The sequence below is a fragment of the Drosophila ficusphila genome, unplaced genomic scaffold, assembly GCF_018152265.1.
Source record: "Drosophila ficusphila isolate 14025-0441.05 unplaced genomic scaffold, ASM1815226v1 contig_791, whole genome shotgun sequence".
Lineage (NCBI taxonomy): Eukaryota > Metazoa > Arthropoda > Insecta > Diptera > Drosophilidae > Drosophila > Drosophila ficusphila.
Genome location: NW_025064737.1, coordinates 24,007,273 through 24,028,317, shown reverse-complemented (window position 1 = coordinate 24,028,317; position 21,045 = coordinate 24,007,273). Strand labels below are relative to the sequence as shown.

The window sequence follows — 21,045 nt, the reverse complement described above, 5'->3', positions numbered from 1 at the left end:
AACTTTTTGAATTTGGCTCTTCACAAATAAACATTTTTCGGGTAAAAAATTTGTTTTATTTCGCATTTGAATGAGCTCTTGTTTGCCTACATTTTTTTCCCGTCCCACTCTCTACTTGCCTTGCTCACAGTTGAGCCCTATAAGACCGCAGTTTTGTGCGTATACGTAACGCAGTGAAGCGTTTCTCAAGTGTCGCACCTTTTACGCATATGTAGGCAGTCAAGCGGTTTTCCAGGGAAAATCGGCGGCCTCCGTGACACGTCGGCACAGCGAAATGCTCTTATCGCTGGGGCGTCGCACTTCAATCAGCGGGGCGGTTAACTTGGCTGCCTGTTCGCCTGGAATTAACATGTCACATTTGACGCAACCCCGCTACCAGCACGATGTCTTTATCGTTGCGATACACTTTGTTGTGCCTTGGAAATGAGCATTACTTGATTACCCGCAATTATTGTTACTGTGCCCAGACACACTCCTCCATACACACACCCACACTCCGCACAACACACACACTGACTGGCGGAAAAGGGCACATAATTGCCGCATACGAGAAATGAAAACTCTGCCGGCAGCATACTTGACATTAGTGCGGTGGCTGCGAAAATTTTAGGTCAAAATGCTAGGAAAACAAAAAGCAGTGAAAATGCTTTAAATGCGGCAAAGTCGTTGCACTCAGGGAAATGTACAGAGAAAAACGGAGGTACTTGAAAGAAATAAATAACACAAAACATCAGGTATATAAAAAATATTTAATAAATGTCAGAGTTTTATGGAAATTTCATATATTCAAAGTAGATACTTTAATGATTTATTGCAGATAGTTTTCCAAGTATATAGTCAATGTGTGTTGGTGCTTTTTTGTATACAAATGCTGCCGCTGCTCGGAGCAGTTATGCGCTGCATTTAATTACTGTTGCGAATCGCGGGCTTTTTTTGAGAGGCAGTCGCAAAAGTTTTCGCTCGGCCTCGGCAAGTTGCAAGTAGTAAGTTGCGCTTTGTGCCGGTTTAAAAAAAACCCAAACGCATTTCATTAACACAGCTCAACTTCACGGCAACAATAGCAGCCGTAAAAGCAGCGAACAGGCGGAGAATTTCATTTTTTGTTGCCAGCATGTCGCCAAACATTTAGCGGGCTCTTGTAGTGAAAGTGGGTGGTGCTCGGCGGCAGGAGGGGGTGGCACTTCAGCCCTGAGCCAAAACTTGCCACTCACACTCGCTCACTTGTAAACACATACACAAACGCACTCACAATCGCAGACACATGCACTTTCACATGTACTCCAAAACGCTGACGACCTCAATTTCCAGCGCATAAACACTTTTTATGCAAAATAAAAACGCTTTACTTTGTGCAGCGCATTGACCGAAATTTATTTATATACGATACACACACACAGACAGGATGCCATTATATGTATTTTAAATAAATCAAAATACGCAGAAAAATCCATTTAAACAAATGCCCCGCTCAAAGCAAAGACAAAACAATTTTCCCTTAATTGGCCAGTGGCGCCCGAAAACTGGCCACAAATGCAAAATAAAACTGCAGAGAGGAGGGAAATCGGAGCTAGACAGCCAGTTAATATTTAAATGGGAAAATTGAAATTTCATAGAGACCGAAATGGATATGCCCTTTGGTCGGAAGCGATTGTTAACTTTTATTTGAGATGAATCTTAAAAAGGTATCAGCTAACAATATCCCATTCTGTCTGTAATTAACAGATTATAAATATATGTTGGACTTAAAGTAACCGTCATTTTAATTATGCTATTATTCAATATTTCAATTACGCCATTGTGCAACTGCAGGTTCAATATCAAGTTTCAGTCTGGCCAAACCAAATTTGATTTCTGATTCAGAATATTCCTACGAACTGTTTTCAGAAGTACGTAATTAATTAAATCAAATTGACCGAATTTCTTTGCCTACCATTGCGATATCGAGTTGCAGGAGATGCTGATCAGGGACTCCGGTTTTATTCCGCCCGTTAACCGTGCGCGCAGTAAGGGTAAATGGTAAATATCGTCATGTCGACGACAAGGATATCAACGGCAGACGGCTGGCGACAGCCGCCTTGTTCGAGCATCCCCTCTGGCCAACATCCTCCTTTTGCCTTTGGGCCAACATCCCCTGCACATTCGCACACGCAAAACGGCCAGGGAGGAGAAGTCAATACGTTTGCCTTAATTGCTTACAAGTTGTTTGCCTTGTTGTTGCCGAGTATGTTTATCGTTTAAAGTCAAGTGAATTGACCTCAGCGCGACTGACCCATTGACCGCTTGTCTCTCTCCACTTTCTGCTGGCCCCAGTCTGTCGGCATTGATTTTTATGGAGCTTGGGCCATTGCCGAGTTAGAAGGACCAGCCGACCACTTTATGACTTTTTTAATTACTTATTTTCCTTAAAATTGTGTAGTGTAGGCAAATAAACAAATGGAGTGCCCGATTGTGTGTTTGTGTGTGTGTGTGTGGGACGGATGGCTGTGGCATATACACTTGCAGAAAATATGGCTCCCCCGTTTATAGGCAAATAAAATAATGAAAATTGCGATACGAAAGAGCTCCGTGGTGGCCACCCCGAATGTCCTTTGTTTGTCTTTTATTAGGACAGTAAAATCTTCCTTGTTGCTGTTTTTGCCCGCTGCTTCTGATGCTGCTCCTGCTCCAGCTGCTGCTTCTGCTTCTGCCTTTGCTGTATAGCTGTATTGCTATATGGCTATATCGTCCTCGTCATCGTCCCGAATGCTAGCCACTTGACCAGGCCCAGGACAATGAGGACAATAACGACGTCGCTATCCCCGACCTTTTGTCCGCTGGCCTGGGCACATTTTTATATAGTTTACCATATTGCTGGGCTACTTTTTGCTGCTTGGCCTGCAAATATTTTGAGAAGAATGGGGCCAAAAGGCAAAGTCCTGGCCACAGCATAATTTCGAGTGCAAGGAGCCGGGGAGCGGCAACAAAAACGATGACAAACAAGTCCGCCAGATGCTGTGACTCAATTCGAGTGGCCGATGCTAAATGAGACACATGTATATGTATATATTGTTGCCCCATATATATGCAATTCGGGGCGTGGCCACACTTTGATTGTCTTCATTTAGTTAGGTTTTATGCTGATTTACTTAGGCCACAGACAGCAGACGTTTACGACCTTTTAACGCCCGGCACGATAAAATCTGAACGCCCGTACTCGTCCATAAACCCCCCAAGCCAAACCCATAAACCGGGCTCAGACAATGGCTGCAAAAGGTCTTGAGAGCGATTTGCCATCGATTCGCCCGGAAGTCCCATCGAAAGTGCACCTTCGCAATGGCCAATTCATTGGTGGCTCACATTTTCGGTGATTTAAATTAATTTCGAATATCATTTCTCACTTGCGGCACACAAATCGACCCTGACCTGCTCCACTGGAGAGTTGCGGTGCCGGCTGGCTAATGAATATTTAAAACGCTGCACGTCCCACTAGCACATAGAAAATATATGGACCCTTTCAGCTAGTTGCCGTGGCAGCGCATTAAATTAAATTTACAGTGGGCGCAGAGGTTTCCATGGGAGAAGGGATCGAGAGTTTATTCTAGGCAATTGCATTGAGTGGGGCAGATAAGTCTCAAGGGCGAAGCGAAAATAGAACTGATATCTGCTACTGCTAATAACTCAGAAATCGAAGCTCGTTTGATGGCTCTACTTGTGTTTGGCAGTCGCCGCAACTAGCGCGCCTTTAAAGTAATTAAATTTCCGTGGCGTTACGCATACGCCACATGTTACAGCTTGTCTGTGTGCGTTTGATTGTGCGGCTTGTAACCAGGCCATCATGTCGGCGCCTGCTGGGTTGCAAGGGCACCAGTCTCGGGTTTGGTCTGGGTCTCTCCGTTTCCGTCTCCACATCCTTTTCCTCCGTCGCCATTGCCATCATCTCATCTCATCTGGTCCCGTTTGGTTAGGGCCAAACGGAACCAACCCAACCCGAACCCCGAAGACCCTACCCTACCCCACCCGACCCAGTCTGGTCTGGTCTGGTCTCATATCAACAATGTTGCTAAGCTGCCAACATCAGCTACTCGCAACCGCAGCGGTTTCAGCGTTGAAATAGCAGAAATTTTGATTTTACGACCTTGTTGCCGTCATTAACGTTATTTTATGATGACGCTGATACGACCGCGAAGTATTGTGAGCCAGAGCCGCAGAGCCGAAGCGGAGGCTGAAGGACCTGCAGCCCCGAACAACTCAACTGGGACGGGATTTTATGTATGCCTGTGTGTGCGTTTGTGTGTGGACCAAGTTATTATGTCCTGGCGTCTAAGTAAAAAACCAATAAATGTTAATGAAAATACAAGAGACAAAGTTTAGTTCGGCGAAGGGAATCGCTGGGCTGCATGAGGCATTGAACATAAGCTGATAATATTATTGCGCTATTAATGGGCTCAGGTTTTATGGTTGTTTTAATCGCTTTTGTTACAGTTGCCAAAGTCGCAACAATAACTCGACAATAGACCACAATAAAAAGAATGATGTGGCTTGCGTGTGTGGCGCTCTCCTTTTGCCTTTTGTATGACTGAGCAGCCATTGCAACTTTTTGCCGTTGGCCCGGGGCAAAAACTAATTGCAAAACCAAACGCACATCCCAAGTAGCTACCGATCCCGCTTCCGTTCGCCCCCTCCTCCCTCCCTCCGTCCCTCCTTTTCGACGCCCCTGAAAGGTGTGCGACGGCTGCTGCAAGCTGAAAAGCAATTTAGCAAATTCCTTGGTGTTTGGCAAATAGAAAAGCCAACTTCCAACGGCTCTCGGTCTTTTCTTTCGGCTTCCCCCTTCGTGCGGCAGGCGTCCTGCTGCAAAATCAATTTTAATGATACCGAACTGCCAGGCAGCCTCAATGGAAAGGAAGCGAAGCGAGTGGCGGCGAGTAAATGGCAAATGGCACCTCTATAAAATGGTTATCCCCTAACTCATCCTGGCCCCGATTGCAACATATGCACTCTACATTGCCTGTCCTTTGGCTATAGATGGCCAAGCTTAAAGTATATTGTATGGGTTTAATACTTATAATTTCTTAACCTTCTTTAACCTAAAGAAAGTTTTTCTTTAAGTTGGTTTCAAATTTTTTATAAGATATCACCAACATTATTTTATAATTTCGATTAAATACATAACTTAATGCTTTGGTTTTACAACCCTCTCATTATTTAGTTGAAAGGCGAGTCCCCCACACAAGATCTAATTATTTGCTGAAAAATATAGTTTAGGGCAAGTCCCCGTAAGAGGCGAGTACACCTGGCAAAGTCTGGGGACATCCCATATCATATTTAATGCGAATGTGCGCCGAGTCCTCTTTCTTTTGAGTATTTCCTTTGAGGGCGGCGAGTCCCTCAACTAAGTTGTTATACAGTTGCGTGCACCTGTCTCCCCAGCCATTTCCAGGTGCAACCAGATGGCATTTCTTTGGCTCCTTTTGGCTTGTCGCAATTAACGTTCCTGGCAGCAGGGATCAGCGGGTCGGAAGGAGGACAAGAGGGACACGGAGGAGGGGCCGAACGCATTGGGGCGTGAACAGCACGGAAGTCGTTCGGCCCACACGGCGGATACGTGCTTTAAGGTCTGACCTTCTTTATGTGTGAACTGTACGAGTATGTGTGTATATGAGCTGTTTATGTGTGTGTGTGAACTGTTTGTATGTGGCAGTGCGGTGGGGCTGAGTGTCTGCTGCAAATTGTTGCATGACATTGTTCCACGACACCCACATTCCCCACCCACCGTTTGACGGCATTTAGTAAAAGGGGGCTTCGTTATTTTTTACCACCTTTCTTTGCAGTGACAACTTGCGGCCTACTTGCCATTCGCGTGCCATATGCCATATGCCACAGTTGCAGGGTCGGAGGCACTGCGAAACAATTGCCGCCATTACAGTTTGTAATTCGGTAATCAGCCATACGAATCTGCATAATGGCAATCGGAGCGAGGTCCCCGTCCCCATCGCCTCATCCCAGCCAAGTTAGGTAAACATGGCAAGAAAAGTTGCCAACTTTTAATTGAAGTGAAAACGACGATAACGACAGCATTGTTGGGAAGCCGAGTGTGGAGAATGCGGAATGGAGACTGGGGATCCGAGCGGGATCCTGGGAATGGCATTGGTATTGGGATGGCTCTGCTCGGCTCGGCTCGGCGGCTTTGTTGCCAGCCCGCTGGGATACGGAATACGATGGAGCACCATGGAATATGTGTACATATGCCGAATGCCGTATGCTGTGCGATGTGCGTTGTGCTCTGTGCCTCTGCAAAAACAGTTGCGGAATTGCTTTTTAAACCCACTGAGCGGCGCATAAAAAACCAGCACAGCGCTCCTCTCTGGGGGCGTGGCCCGAAAGGGTTGGGTTAAGCCTTTAAAACGTGAAACTTTTGAGCCGCTTCAAGTTTTAGCCGAGCGTATTTGCCTTTGTGGTCGCCTCGTTCCCAGCTGACATGCAGGCAAATACCCGGCCCTCACCCCCACAAACACATATATATATCTATATGGTATGTGGGTATATATCTATGGCGAATTGGGTTGCAATGTTAAAGTTTGCGCTGCATGCCTGCGTGGGGGATTCGGGTTTGGGGTCAACCTGTTGCCAGGTCAGGACCTCTGGGCACGGGAAGCTGCTGTAAACATTAGACGGGCCATCAATGCGGGCTGCAATATAGCGGACCGAGCGCAAGCAGGCGGCCTTGAAACGATAGTTAGCTAGTCGGTTGTAGACTGGGGGCTGTGGGCCGGCGAACCCGGCATTGTTTGCATTGGCGCACGCAAATATGTTCGGCAGCTCCAGCTGGGACCGAGGCACGCGCCAGAGTGCGACATTCGTGACGCCGCATTCAAGACCCTGGGCTCCCAGGTCCACCTACTGCTATTTCAACTGCTGCTCCTGATCCTGCTCATCCCGCACAAGGAAGGCCTGACCAGCTTTGATTTATTGATTTTAGCCACGGCACACAGCATACCAAATGAGACAATATTTACTAGCCTCGGTGCTGGCCCACATGTGGCACCAACATGGCATGCACTCGAACATATTTTTCGAAAGTTATTTTTCCGTTTTCTGGATAGAAGAAATATTAACTTTATAAATCTTGATTGGGGGTAACTGATTTTACAAACTTTCTAAGCGTCAACCTTTACTTCTTATCTGTGGGAAAATGAAAGGATATGTATTGTTGAGATTTATTTTGTTTTGAGTGCATCGTAGCATCACGGGCATAGAGAGCACGCCTGATATCAGTGTCGGGATTCCATTAGCAAACTCCATCGCCTCGTTCACTCCCTGCCAGCCAGCTGTTTAATAAGCCGCCGTATTTTAAACATGGAGCAGATGCACACTTCCCGCCTCTGAGTGTGGCCTGGCCAGCATCCATTTCGGGGAGGGGAGATGACGCAAGTTCAATTAAATCAAAGCCTCAGCATATTTCTTACCCGCTAGACAGTTCCGGCGCCAGACGCCGTCTGCTGGCGGCAGTGTCTGCAAGTAGAAATGGAAGACGAATTAAATTACATTTAAAGCGCATGCTGCAAAAAGCCCCAAAGAAGAATGAACGGAAAATAAATTGGCCAGCAAAGAGGGAAAAAATGAAAATCATGGAATTGATGTGGGGAAGCCAAGAAAAAAGTGACCGATAAACGCAATACGACCGACAGATACGAGTACAGTGAACCCGAGGAGAGAAGTACCAGGAAGTTTGTGAGCGAGCAACAAGTGAGTCGAGTGAGGTGACGTCCACGGACTCACCGGGTAATATTTTTATCAAATTATTCGCCTGCCTGCAGGTTGTAAATTGAACTTCTCTCCATAATCCCGACGCTCAATTGCCGAAATGCTTATCTGCTTAAGTGGCAAACGAATATGCCATTCATTCGCTCGTATCGTGATTACAGAGCGCATAAAAAGAAGCCGACAAAGTGTAAGAAATGCTGCCAATGAAACGAAATAAAATCGGCAAAAAAGGGAGAGAAAAGAATGGGATAAAGAGCTGGAAAAGCTCCTCCTGCATACAACTGAAAAAAAGTCAGCCAGCCCATGTGGGTGGTGGCAGTGGAGCCGAATCAAAGGCACAGCGCCAGTCCCTCCCGGAGATAAGTAAAGAGGGCAAAATTAAATTGGACATTTATCAAGAGATGCTTATTGATGCCCGAAGTGCCAGGCAGCCAGGCAGTCAGGGCAAACACAAACACATCCACAAACAGGCTGCAACACACACACACACAGAGTGAAGTCAAGTGGACCGGGGATGTCGCTCAATTATTGTTTTGAGTGAAAAACTTTTATTGCCCGACAACTGGCGGCGACTGGCTTTCAAACGAGAGGAAAGGTCCAGCGGCCGAGGTCGTGTAATTTAAATGTAGCCCAAGGCGGGCAAACAAACGGCTGGGAAACACGCGGGCATAAATTAAAGTCAGAGCAGAGCCCTCAGATGCCAGCCCTTAGGCCGGAGTGCTCAGTCCGGACGGCGGACGGCGGACAGACTCATCCTCCGTCGGGGGATCAGCCACTAATTACGGCTATTAGTGCGGCCAACAACAGGAGCGCCAGAAACAATTACGGCCCATTTAATCACCTGCTGAAAATGTAATTATGCTGCATACTTCTGGGGCAGGCGTCTCGCTTCACACGCTCGCTCCCCGAAAAAGTTCCGACTCCTCAGCAAACAAAAAACAAATCGAAATCGCCTCCGGTGGAGCAGAGCATAAATTGTTGCCAGCGCGATTTAGAATTTATTGCATGAAATTAACTTTTGCAAAATAATTCACATAACTTCGGGGCGTGCCGAAGGGCCGACCGAAGTGGCTTAATAAAATAATTTATGGCCAGAAAGGCCGAAAGGGCCGCTTCGGCTGGCCACCGCCAACTTGCCACGCCCCTTTTTCGGGTGCCCAGCGAAGCGGATAAAAGCAAAGCAAATTAATTACGAGTCAAAGCGAAAACCTTTGACTGAACTTTTGCGACGCACCTTTGCCGACGCACACACAAACACACGACGGACATGAAGGACACGCAGGAGAAGTGTGTTTGGTCAATGCCTTTATCAATATCCTTTTTACCAGGCCCGAGAAGAAGAGCAAACAAAGTCTAATCAAATGCGACGGCATCTGCCTGCTCGCCTGCCTGCCGGCCAACCATCAACCATCCTTTTCCCCTCTCAAGAAACACGGACGTCCAGTGATGCGTAGCTAATGTGGCAAAGGGGCAGGACCACGCCCCATCTCTTGACCGTGACGCTTTGGGGGAGGTGGGCGTTACGATGCGACTGATCCGGCTTTTTCACTCCTCCTTCGACTGAGCCGGGCCACTTTTTGCTCACTGATGCGTTGAGTGGACTGAATCAACAGCTGCCAAACGTTCGGAACGCAAATTTATAATGTTTTAGTGCCATTCCCACGCTTTTTATCAACACATTTCACATGTCATTAGCCAGGAGTTATCGTTGGAGTGGGCCAAAGTACTATCTCTTTAAGTGGAGGGATACTTCCATCCAGTTGTTATGCAATCGACAGCCTTGACAGCTTGGCATTCCGTTTTGGCTGAGATTCTGACGAAAAGCTTTTAAATTAAGCACAAACGACGGGGCCGACGCGGTTAGATCCATTTGAAATATGAACAAAGAGCACAGGTGAGGGCGACAGGACTCGCTGGTTTTTCCCAGCCACTTGCCACTTGAGCTGACAGTGCAACATGTGCACACTGCACACACGCCGCAGACAATTCCGCTAAAAGCTTCGCACCCGCGGACAGTTGCGGGTGCCAACTCCGAGTCAAATTAAACGCTCCTCCGGCTCCGGATCCTCCAGTTTCTCCAGTTCCTCCTGCTTCTCGTGCTTCTCCTGCTCCTTGCGTTCCTTCACACTTGACAAAAATGCTCGTGAGGAAGGGAGTTTTATCTTTGCCACGCCAGCCGCAGCAATGCGGCTAAGCATCATAACTTACGCCGGGCATCCGTGCTCGTCACTCAAGGAGCGTGAAAAACCTGCCAAGATGCCAAGGAGTCAGCGCGAGTCCTGCCTGCATTATGCAGTTGTCCCCAAGGCACTAAGGCAGGACACTGAGGAAAAAGTTAGGATTTCGTCATAAGAAAATATCTAAGATATACTTCTTAAGATCTTTCATCATTCATAACTGAATTAGTTTCATTTTTGAGAACATTTATAGTTGTTTTGTGTATCTTTAATTTCTTTTTTTTAAAGTTATCTAAATTTTCTTGTCTTACACTTCTTTGCTAAGTGTAGAATCAGCATCTGCCGTTGAATGCACTTAACATGTTGTACCACAAAATCGTCCGCCATATGCCGTGCATATTAATTTGATGGCACTCATATTTATGCCAAAGCAAAGCCAAAGCGTTCTGCTGCTGCTGCCGCAGTTGTTGCGACATTTTTTGACAAGTTGCAGTCAGTGTCTCGCTGTCGCATTCTCAGTCGCACATTTGCAATGCAAGGAGCAGGAGCAGCTGCTGCTGCCGCTGTTTTGCATATGGACGAAGGACCTCAGCTGGCGAGGAACAAAAAACGAATAGCTGCCAAGCTGGCAATAGACAAACAGGAGGACCAGGACCCCGGCAACTCAGGCCATTCGAAACTGTGACTCCGGCGAAACTCCAACTCGGATTCCAAACTGGCCGTGTCGCGATTTTTTCTGTATTTTTCTTGCGGGTGCATTCCACTTTAATTATTTCAGCAATGCTGCTGCTGCCGCTGCTGCCGTTGGTAACGACATGAAATTTACATACGCAATTTCATTGTTGCCGCAGGATCTGTCGGTCCATGCCCCATCCCGTGCCCTTGCCCCTGCCCCGCCAACCGCCCCCCGCCCTTTGTCAATCCCACAGCATAACGCATTTTATATTCAAATTTTTTCGCTGCAGTCTGCTGCTGCGACCGGAGCACAGCACATTCTATTCGCAGTTTGTTGGCCCTGCCCCCACAATGTTTTTTCCGGGCAGTCTCTTGTTTTTGGCCCGGGGATTGTTAGCGCTTTTGGCCCCGGGCTGCTTATGTGTCCGTAATAATCAGTTGCAAGAGAGTATGCCAGAAAGAGTGCAGAATTTACTGTCGATTTCGCAGGCATTTACCCATACCCGGCCAAGGAACGGTTATGGCCAGCCTTTATGGGCGGAATAACACCACCCGGAACGGTTTATTTAAGGACCACCAGATTTCGCTTTGCATACGTTGGGAATGGCATTCCAGACTGCAGACCCTACGCCGCAGGAACTAGTTATCCCAGCCTCCTTTGGCCCTTCGTGCACCTTATTATGCATGTATGCACAAGTTCTTTTTCCCATTTCCGCGCCATGTCATCGCTCGCTTAAGCAGCAAATTGTGTGACGGCATTTGGGCACCCGGCTTTAAGCACTGTTGTCCGACTGTCAACAGCTTTTAGGCCTCTTTGCCCTGTTTAATGTAGCGCAATAATGAGCCGAAATATTTGCATTTCTTTGGCCCAAAGCAAATGCAATAAACTGCCGAAATAAAGGCAAATAAAAAGTAATCAGAATTTCAGATTCGAGCCGTAATAAAGAGACGAAGACCAAAAGGAATTAAAAAGTGTGCTAAATAATTCATTTTTGAATTAAAATATAAATCACTTTCACACCATTTTGTCGGCGGACATTGGTGTAGACCCAGTTTTTACTGCACGCGGTCCTTTTTTTCCAGGACACTTGTTTATTTTATTACTTTTTTTCGCCCAGCCAAGGGACAGGACAAAAACAGGATGAACAGAACGCCATGCAAATGAGCGACCTACCCGGGCATAACGAAAATCTTTTTAATATAAAAGTGAATTACTTTTAGCAGCGATTTCCGAGTGTGTCCACCGCTCCACTCAACACCCAAACCATTAAAATTGACGAACTGTAAAGGCAGGAAAGCAGGGGCAGGAGCAGGACCTTCACGCCCATTCCGGGCGCCACGCCCATAAACGTCTCGGCAGGTCGCCTTGGGTTATTAGGAAGCTTATTATCGGACGCATCAGCGTGGCCAGGGCATCATTATCGAGTGCTTTGCGGGTTTCCTTGCGAGGGTCCTTTGCCGTCCGGCTTGCCGGCTGGCCGGCGAAAGTAATTTCAGTATCCTTACGCATCTTTTTAATAGGATTGTGTTTGGGGAATTACCTGAAAGGGCGGGAGGTCCTCGGGAGCTCCACTGACCGCAGGCGGCGGAAGCGAATCGATGGCAGTGCGGAAATGAAAACGGCAATGGGCACTTTTAATTTCTCAAAATGGCAACTTACTGACATCCGCTCGCCCGTTCGATTCATTGATTTAATGCCGAGCAACAGCCCAGTTACTGGCAGCCGGAGCTCGGGCTTCCTTTTCCTTCATTGGCAGCTTAAGAATTATTGGGACTTGTTGCAAGAGTTCATATCGTGCGAAATAATTCAGAAAATGCTATTGCACTGCTGACAAAAGCAGAAGGAGCAAGGAAAGGACACTTTCGAACTTCTTGTTCCATTTACCTTCTGCCTCTCTGACTACCAATTTCTACTCGCCCTCCCTCCTTCTGTCCCGTGTCATTTGTGTTTGTGAAATATGCATTCGATTTTTTACGGTGCACTTTGCCGCTTATCTTCCAACTGGCAGACACATCGCATAATGGTGTGGGAGCGCACGGAGTGCAAATATCACGTATACGCAATGTTGTGGCTTGTTGGTTTTCTTTTCACTGCAAATTAGCTGGCAACGAGGGGTGGCAAGCAGCAAGCAGCCAGCAGCATGCAGCATGTAGCGAGCAGAAAGCAGCTCTCTGCCATCCAAGTGTGCGATAATTTACTCATTTCATGTGCTATTAGTTGTCAGTAATGGAAGTTGTGGTGGGGCTCTGCTGTAAATTGGGTGTGTGTCGCTGGGAATGCTGTTGTCAGTTGCCAGAAACCAGTTACCAGTTACCAGTAACCAGTAACCAGTTGGCAGTTGCAAACTTTCTCCGAACTATGACCAGCTATCCTGTCACTGGCCTCCTTCGCCCTTGGTCCTTCAGCTCTATGCTTTATGTTTATATTTTGCCGGCCCTCTTGTGCCATATTTATCATGGCTCACTTTTGTGCCGGCTGCGCCTCGTCGTTCCGTGCGGTTTCGTTTGGCTTCGTTGGACGGGCACACGAGTGTGGAGTGGCGGAGTCCTTTCTCGTCCTGCCACGTTGGCCACGCTATCTAATAGCTCCTCGGCTCGCCAACAAACGAGAGCGAGACAATGGGCCAGCACTTGCTGCACTTGAGCTCTTCCTGTGGCCCGTGGATGCCGCTGCTGCGCTTTTGCCGCTTCCAGAGAGGAACCCCGGCTGTGACCTAAATTTTTACCAAATTGGATAAATTTTTCGCATTTTCGCTTTGCTAGTTTTTTTCCATCCCCCCACTGCCCGCCTCCTCCTCGTTTTTTTTACGAGCTGCGACGCCGACGAAGGCGACTTCTCTCTTGGCTTCGCCAGCCATTGTTGTTGCAATTTCTCGCCACATTTGATTTATCTCGCCTTATGTACAAGTCGAGCAACATATACGAGTATGTACGATCTACCCCACCGTATCACGTTCTCCGCTTTTTTCCCGTGTTGTTTGCTGCTTCCGCTTTGTTGCTGTGTGGGGAGACATCCTCTAGCTTTTTGCCCATCCTTTCGGGCGGAGAAGTGAGTCACCGCAGTCCTTGGCCGGGAGCAGAACTGCTCTTCTTGTGCCACTTGTATCTCCAGAATTGAATCTCGCCGGCTTGCCATCTTTTGCGGCAACTAGCTCTCTGCCAGCCATGTCGTCTTGCTGGCCGCAGCGCTTTTTATTTGAAGTCCTGCCGCCCGTGGTCCCTTTTTTCGACTTTTCGGGGCTACGTGTTAGGCATAGCAGTAGTTGGGCGGCTAGCCTGTCGCCCGAAGCTTTTAATCATGATTTACGAGGCGGGCCGTCGCCCGTCCGTCCCGAAAAGCCCAAAACCGAGGACCGAGAGACAGTCACCCAGGTCCGACAAGAGGTAAATATAAATGGAATTTTAAAATGTGATCTGATTTAATTATGCACGGCGAGTCAAAGGAGGCGGCCGGCGGGGCAGGATGTTATTTATACGTACATGGCAAAAACAGCGACAGAAACGACAAACCCGTCGGTTTTTAAGGGAGAAGGCTTTGGAGTGAGTGGAGCCAACCGAGCATTTGTTAAACAAAGCCCTAATAGGATAAGGAATAAGCCGAAACAAGTCGAATTTCTAATGCCCTAACTAGCAATTAAAACAAATAATAAAGAAAAGCAAACAGAATTCCTTATGTATTAAATTTTTGTACGAGTTACACAAAACCCTTGAACCTTTCTCTGCACATTCCACAACTCAAGTCAATGGCCAGCAAATTCCTGCAGTAAACTATTAAAGCAATCTGCTCTCCTGATACTAGATATATGTACTCACAAAGTACACAACATTCCAGCGCTTGATCTCCCATGGAATCCCTTCGTCGCCTGGCTTCATTCTGCTCCCTGAACTCCCCTCATCATTTTTTCCGTACTTTATTTGAGTTTTTTGTTTCGGATTTTCCGCCCAGGGTCCTTCGCTCCGATGCATTTTGTTAAATTGCAGCCAATTGGCCATGGCGTAGGCAGTCGGGCGAGCAGTGGCTGTTTGGCTAGGCTCACAATTTATGCGCTTTGTTGTTTATTAGCCAGTGCGGTCAGTGTGCCCTTCTCGGCCCCATTGTAGGCTGACATCCTCGAAATCAAATTCCAAGAAGCATGTTAGTCCCAGGATTGGAATTTGCACGGACGAGGGGGGAGGCGGGGGGATACGTAAAAGGGAAATGCCAGGCAAATAGCAGAGGAACAATTTCAAATGAGACATATTCAAAAAACCACAGAAAAAGCCCCGCAACCCACACACAGCGGGTAGCAAATACAAATAGCAGGCGATAACGCAAGCCCTCAGATACGAGGACCCCTCACAGATACAAGCACACACTCGCACACACACACATACACACATAGACACAGGCGACACACTTATAGGCAAATACACAGGACATGTATTTGCAGTGCTAACATCAAACGCTTTGCCATCCCCGCCGTCAGCCATCAACAACGTTGTTTTTCTTGCCGTTTGCCATCGTTGACGTCGTCGTCATGGCATAGTCAATATGTTTTCATTCAATTTGGAAAGCATTTTCATAAAATTTCCCACAAGAAAAACATTGCGCACATATAAATATGCGAATGGTTCGGCGAGTAACTTCGGCATGCCGTGCACAGCGACCGCCACCCACCCACTGCTATTTGGCAATAGGAAATTATGCGAAATGTGCTCGATTTGCGTAAACAAACCGGAAATGATGTGCCGCCTGCCGACTGACCATTTTCAAAATGAACGGAAGACCGACCACAAAGCGGGGGGCAAAAAAAAGAAAAAGGGAAAGAGCTCTGCTCCTTTTCAACCGCAACTGTATTTATATTTATGCATTTATTTATTTGCCAAAAGGATCAGTCGCGTCTTCTTGTCTGCTCCCCCGCTACTTTCCTTTGGTGTGCCCATTATGCTAATTGAACAGTAAAAAAATGTATAAAGAGGGCGGACCCGGGGCCACTTTATAGGCTCAGCGCGTGCTCGGCGCTCGAAATGGTCTAGGACTCGTAAAATCTCCCGCGCAAAGTATGTAAATACACTCGAAGTTCAAGCGGGATGGGCAAATATTTTTAATAAAGTTCAGGGCCTAAGCAGCTTTGGCTGACCGAACGAACCAGCCGCAATATAATTAGAGCGTACCGCTGTCGGTCTTGTTGTTATTGCAAATTGAATTAGTAACCAAGGCAGAAAGTGGACAGGCAGCAGAAATCCTTTTTGTGTGCTGTGCTCCATTTTCCACCGCCTGCTACGTGCCGGGGCAAATCAAAGGCGCAAGGAGCAAAGCTGAACAGAAAGGAATGGAATGGAATGGAATCGTTGGGGAAGGGAAGTGAACGGAAAGGAAAGGAAGGAGCAGGCCCAGGAATCGACCGTAACCGCAAATGGAAATGCAAATTTCCCGCGGTTACCGCGACTGCGACTGCGACCGCAGGACCTTTGGCCCGCCCAGTCAGCCAGGCAGCCCGCCCAACTCCCTGGGCCACCGCCATTGCAGCAATTTAATTTCTTAAGCAATTTTCATAATCTGCAGCAAATTGTTTCTGAATGCTGCCAGCCAGCCGGGGTCTCTCGTTAAATTTTATGCAGTTGGCGGCTGCATTCGCGCCGCATCCGCAATCCGCCTCTGAGGCAGTTGAAGCAGTTGAGGCAGTTGCTACTGGCGCACCCGCGACTCGGCAAAGTTTTTGCCATTCTATATATTAATTTCGCCCTGACCTCGGCGCGCCCTTGAGCTACGACCACCCGCTGATGTCGGCCTGGCGTGGCCCGACCGCCTGCTGCATAATTAAAATGGCAGTTCAATCCTCAGCACAGTCAGCAGACTTTCGGTGGCAAAAAGCAGCTGTCCGCCTTCGAGCCGCGTTCACACCAGTTCTAGTTCGAGTTTGCAGAGGCTCAATTCATCCGATTAACTGGGGTATTTCAGGCAGAATCCTTTAAGATGGTTAACTCACCCTTTTGTTGGTGTTTCCACAATGAATAGTTAATGACTATCTTTTAGTAAACTTAATACACTCTTAATTTAGAACTTTGGCTAATTGGTTATTAATGATTAGGATTTGTATTGCAGATATTCTTTTGATTTCCAGATTAAACGGATTTAAATAATAATTGCAAATGAGTATTTTCTCCAACTAAGATTTCCCCAAAACACACGGCATAAACGAGATTTAGTTTTTCCCAAAATGTCCTAGATTTTACCGCACACTCCACTTGGCAGCCTCGCCGGCAATTGTCTCCTGCGCCGAGGGCGAACTTGGCAGCTTTTTGCTACTTGTGGCCACTTAACGGGCTCCCGCGTTGCCGCCCCCTCCCCCAAATGGCATAAGGAGTGCAGCTAATTGCCCTGCCCATTTCCGCGCCCGAAATTCGCACGCCAAAAACCAATTAAGACGCCGGGGCGAAGGGATGGGGGTGGGGGATGGGGCAATCCAATGGTGCGGGCGCGTGATAAATCAAATTTGGTTGCCTTAACAATATTTGCACATACGACACACATACAGTGTGTGTGCGCAGCGCAACACAAATCAAATCAAATTAAAACATAAAGTCGGCCGGATTCAGATTCATATTGGATGCGGAATAGGCGGGGTTGTGGGTGGTTTTGTGCTCGCAGATTGGGTGTCCTCTTTTATTATTCCATTCGCATGCAGCTGCCATGTTGAGGCAAGCGACGCGTTTATGACGCTGACAGAATTATGAGGCCTACATGCGTTGATTCCAGATTTCCGATGCCAGGCCACGAGGGTCCTTTAAATATTTTTACGCAGATAAACTAAACTGTAAGCCCGGGCGGCAAGCGGCAAATGGATTTTCAGCAAAAAATCACAAAATCGCAGAACGTGCTTCACATACACCCACCCTCCGCCTCCCTCTCTCTCTTTTGATCGGTTCGGGCTCATCATAAATACATCAGAAGAAGAGGGCGTTTGCGAGGAGGAGGGGAAGGGATTTTTCAGAATACGATGGGATGGCACTTGAGACCAGAGTTGCTGGGGCTGCTGCTGTGTCACCACCTGTCTGTGGCAGCATGTCACGCGACCTGTCGAGCGCGCAAGAGCTGACATTTTTATTAAAATATTACCAGAGTCTCGAGTCTCGGGGTATTATGCGTGAAAAAATGCAGGAAGCGCGCTGCGGCCCTAGAGTCGTTCACGCTAATTTTGGTCTTGTTTGATTTGGCTGGAAATCTTGTAATTTATCAAGTTCCCGGAACGCAATCCAGCCCGTTTGTGGCTGCTCTGCCCACTTATCGCCGGGATGATGATCTCCGCTCGGAGGACAAAAGACAACGGGTAAGTGCTCCTTTGTGCGCGCTTTGCACCTGCCTTTTGTTTGTCCCATCAATGGACAATCACCGCCCACCGTCGCTGCGACGGACCACGCCCCCTCTTGTGGCAGAGTCGTCGGAATCGTGTCTTTGGCACCACTCGCCCACGCCTCCGACTTTCCCACGTCGCCTCGCCGTGTCAACTACTCCTTCTCGGCCAGACAACTGGGTTGAACAATAAAATTTTAATAAGCCTCAACAGGATGGCCAGCCAGTCAGACAGTCAGACAACCAGCCAGTGAGCCATTCAACTCCAACTGCGCTGACTTGCCCGTTGTCCTTTCGTTTGGCCAGGCAGCATTGTTTCGCCCTCGTTCCAGCTATATCCTTTACTCTCTGTTACGTCCTGTCAATCGGTCGAAGTTTACGGAACGCCATTGTTCGACATTGCTGCTGTCCTACATTGCGTATGAGCAATGCGTCAAATTCAAGCCATGTTGTTGCATATGGATGTGTGGGGTTGACAAAAGTCGTTCCTGTTTGACTTTTAATTAGCTCGAAGTTTCGAGCTCACCGGAGTGCTCTCCTTTCTAGGTTTTCATCAGTTTATGTCTCGGAAAGTGCTTTAGGGCGATGGGTCCTTCCCCAAAGTAAAAACCCGCTCAGAGGTGGACTAAAAGGGATTATGAAACTGCTCGCTCCTGCAATTAACTACAAAATAAAACCCCACGTAGCGCACTTAATTGATGTTCCCACACCGAAACAAAAAAGTCGCTAGGATTTGAATCTATTATTACCATCCGAAAAGCCCCCCAAAACCCATTTACTGGCTACGCTCCTAATCCGTTCACGGCCTACGCACACCCATGTGACATATTTGGTTTGCCCGCTTGATGTATAAATAAAAAATCAAGCGTGACGAACAAATTCATGCAAAGTAAATTTTCATGTTCCCGCCAGCCGGCGAATAAAAAAGAAACCTCCACTCGGGACTCTCGAGTGGATCTGAATCCCGGGGCCTAAGCCTAGACCGCCCATATATATTTTTGCGGCAGTAACACCTAGTCGAGTTCGAGTTCGAGTGGGTTGCTCGGTGTTTTGTGAACAAGTGCCACCACACACTCGCAGCCGGGGAATAAATTGCTGATGGTTGGAAACCCTAAAATCAATTGCAAATACTTCACTCTGCTTAATGCTCTTCTCAGACGCTTTGTTCGGCGAGAATATAAATTTAAGGTGCAATATTTTGCCATTACTCTGATTTATTGGCTGGATATTAAGTGGCAAATATTTAAAGGGCTCCTTTGAGTGTTTTGAGTGTTTGAATACTCCAGGCAAATTATAGGAAAGTAAACAAGGGAATTTATGGCATATTTAATGCAAGGTTTAACATATTGTATAATTTTAAAAGTTGTCTTAAAAACTGACAATATTTCTCTACCTTTTCCAGTAAAACAAGCTAATGATAAACGAGCTAAATGAAATATTGGCCATATGAAACTCGCCGAATGCTTGAAAGGCTCAAATAAGTGCTTTTCGAGGGCATTTTTGAAGTCGGCCTATCAAATGTATTTGCCGGCTGTCTGATTGCCAATGCAAACAATTCCATATGCTGTCCATGTTCCTATTTGCTTTGTCGATTCCCCATTTTTCATTTGTTCATTTTGCACTCTCAACTTGGAACCCCCTCCCCATTTTCGCCCCATTTCAACACACACGCGCCCAGCTGACGCAGCGCAAATCAATCAAATCAAAGTGGAGTTGTTTGATTCATCGTGGAGCGCTGGATGGGTTTCCGGTTTTGCGGTGGCGTCGGCAAGAAAATCAGAAGAAAATGCAATACAATGAAGAACAAATACGGGCACAGACAAAGAGCAAACACACGCACAACGCCCCACACACACATACCCACACACACAATAACCAACACACTTAATACAAAGTGGCATAAACTAACTAAATAACAGTAACAATAACTTAAGTGTATTTGTGTATTAGTGAGGGCATCGCTGCTCTGTGGCTATCTGGGTTTTCCATTTCCCCCCTTCCGACTTTCCTTCTGCCGCTTCTTACTCTTTTTCCTGAGACTTCGGGGCGACTGTTGCAAAGTTTTTATTTATACACACGTTCCGTGTGCAACGGCAATGGCTACGTTTCGTTTCGTTTCATTCGTTTGTTTGTTTGTTTATTTGTCATTTGCTTTGTTCCCTGCGCTGGCAATCTATGCCACTGCGGCCATGCCCCTAAATTGACTGGCCAGTCAGCCGGCATTCGCACACTGAACGCAAAAATGGTAAACGAAATTATTAATTAAAAAATAATAATATTTAAAAATATTGATTTAGGAAAAAATTTGAATGAATAGAATGCAGTTCTAAAATTTAATTGGGTTTGAATTTACTAAAAAGTTGGAGAAACCAAATTTAAATGAAAGATACTTATTTCGTTGCCTACTTTTGAGGGCATATAAAGAAAATTAGATTTTCCAAAAGAATGTCCCTCTTTTCTAACTGTACAATGGAATGGGGAGATAAAGCAAAAAAGAAATCCCGTACAATTGTTGAAGCTCACGTACCGCATACCCACTACACACACAGCGGACCGACCACATGTCGTATACGTAACGTGGCATATCTCTCACACCGGCGCGGCGTCCTCCAACCGGTTTGCGTTCGCAATCAGCCACAGTGAGTGGCCGCGCGGCCAGGCGACAAGTGCCCACACACACACACTCAGGGGGCTAACGACACACACACACCCACACACACACAGCTTGATACAAGGGAGTCACACACAAGTTTCGATACTTTTAATTATTGCGTACATGACCGTAACGATGTAGCCGGACTTTAGAGAAGACGGCCGCAAAGGCGGGAGGAGCAGGAAAAGCACCCAAAGCAGCAAGGATGAAGGAGAGCAGCAGGTAGCGGTGGCAGGACTCGTTTAGTGCACGTATTAATCAGAGGACTGCGAACTTTTTCGGCTCCTTCTGGCCCTGACTTGTTCTAGTTTTCTGACTTTGTACCTTTTGGGCTAAGCCAACAACTTTGCTTCATTAAAAATCAGTGAGCGTTCCATATTTTGAAGAACGTGACACTACGTGTACGAAATGCACAAGGGCCGAAGGTCCTTTGGGCGTGGCCGGGACAGGATAATAATGGCAAC

The 21,045-nt window shown here is 47.1% G+C and overlaps 1 protein-coding gene across 3 annotated transcripts in view; it reads right to left on the bottom strand.

Annotated features, from left to right (window-relative positions):
- Positions 1 to 21,045, bottom strand: part of LOC108102302 — a 56,429-nt gene that overhangs the window by 24,647 nt on the left and 10,737 nt on the right. For 2 of the 3 annotated variants that reach the window (XM_017183171.2, XM_017183172.2), the window contains exon 2: positions 7,446 to 7,491. The exons of the other annotated variant lie outside the window; for it this stretch is intronic. The gene's annotated coding sequence lies outside the window, so the exon portion shown is untranslated. The remainder of the gene's footprint in view (positions 1 to 7,445; positions 7,492 to 21,045) is intronic. 3 annotated transcript variants of the gene reach the window in all.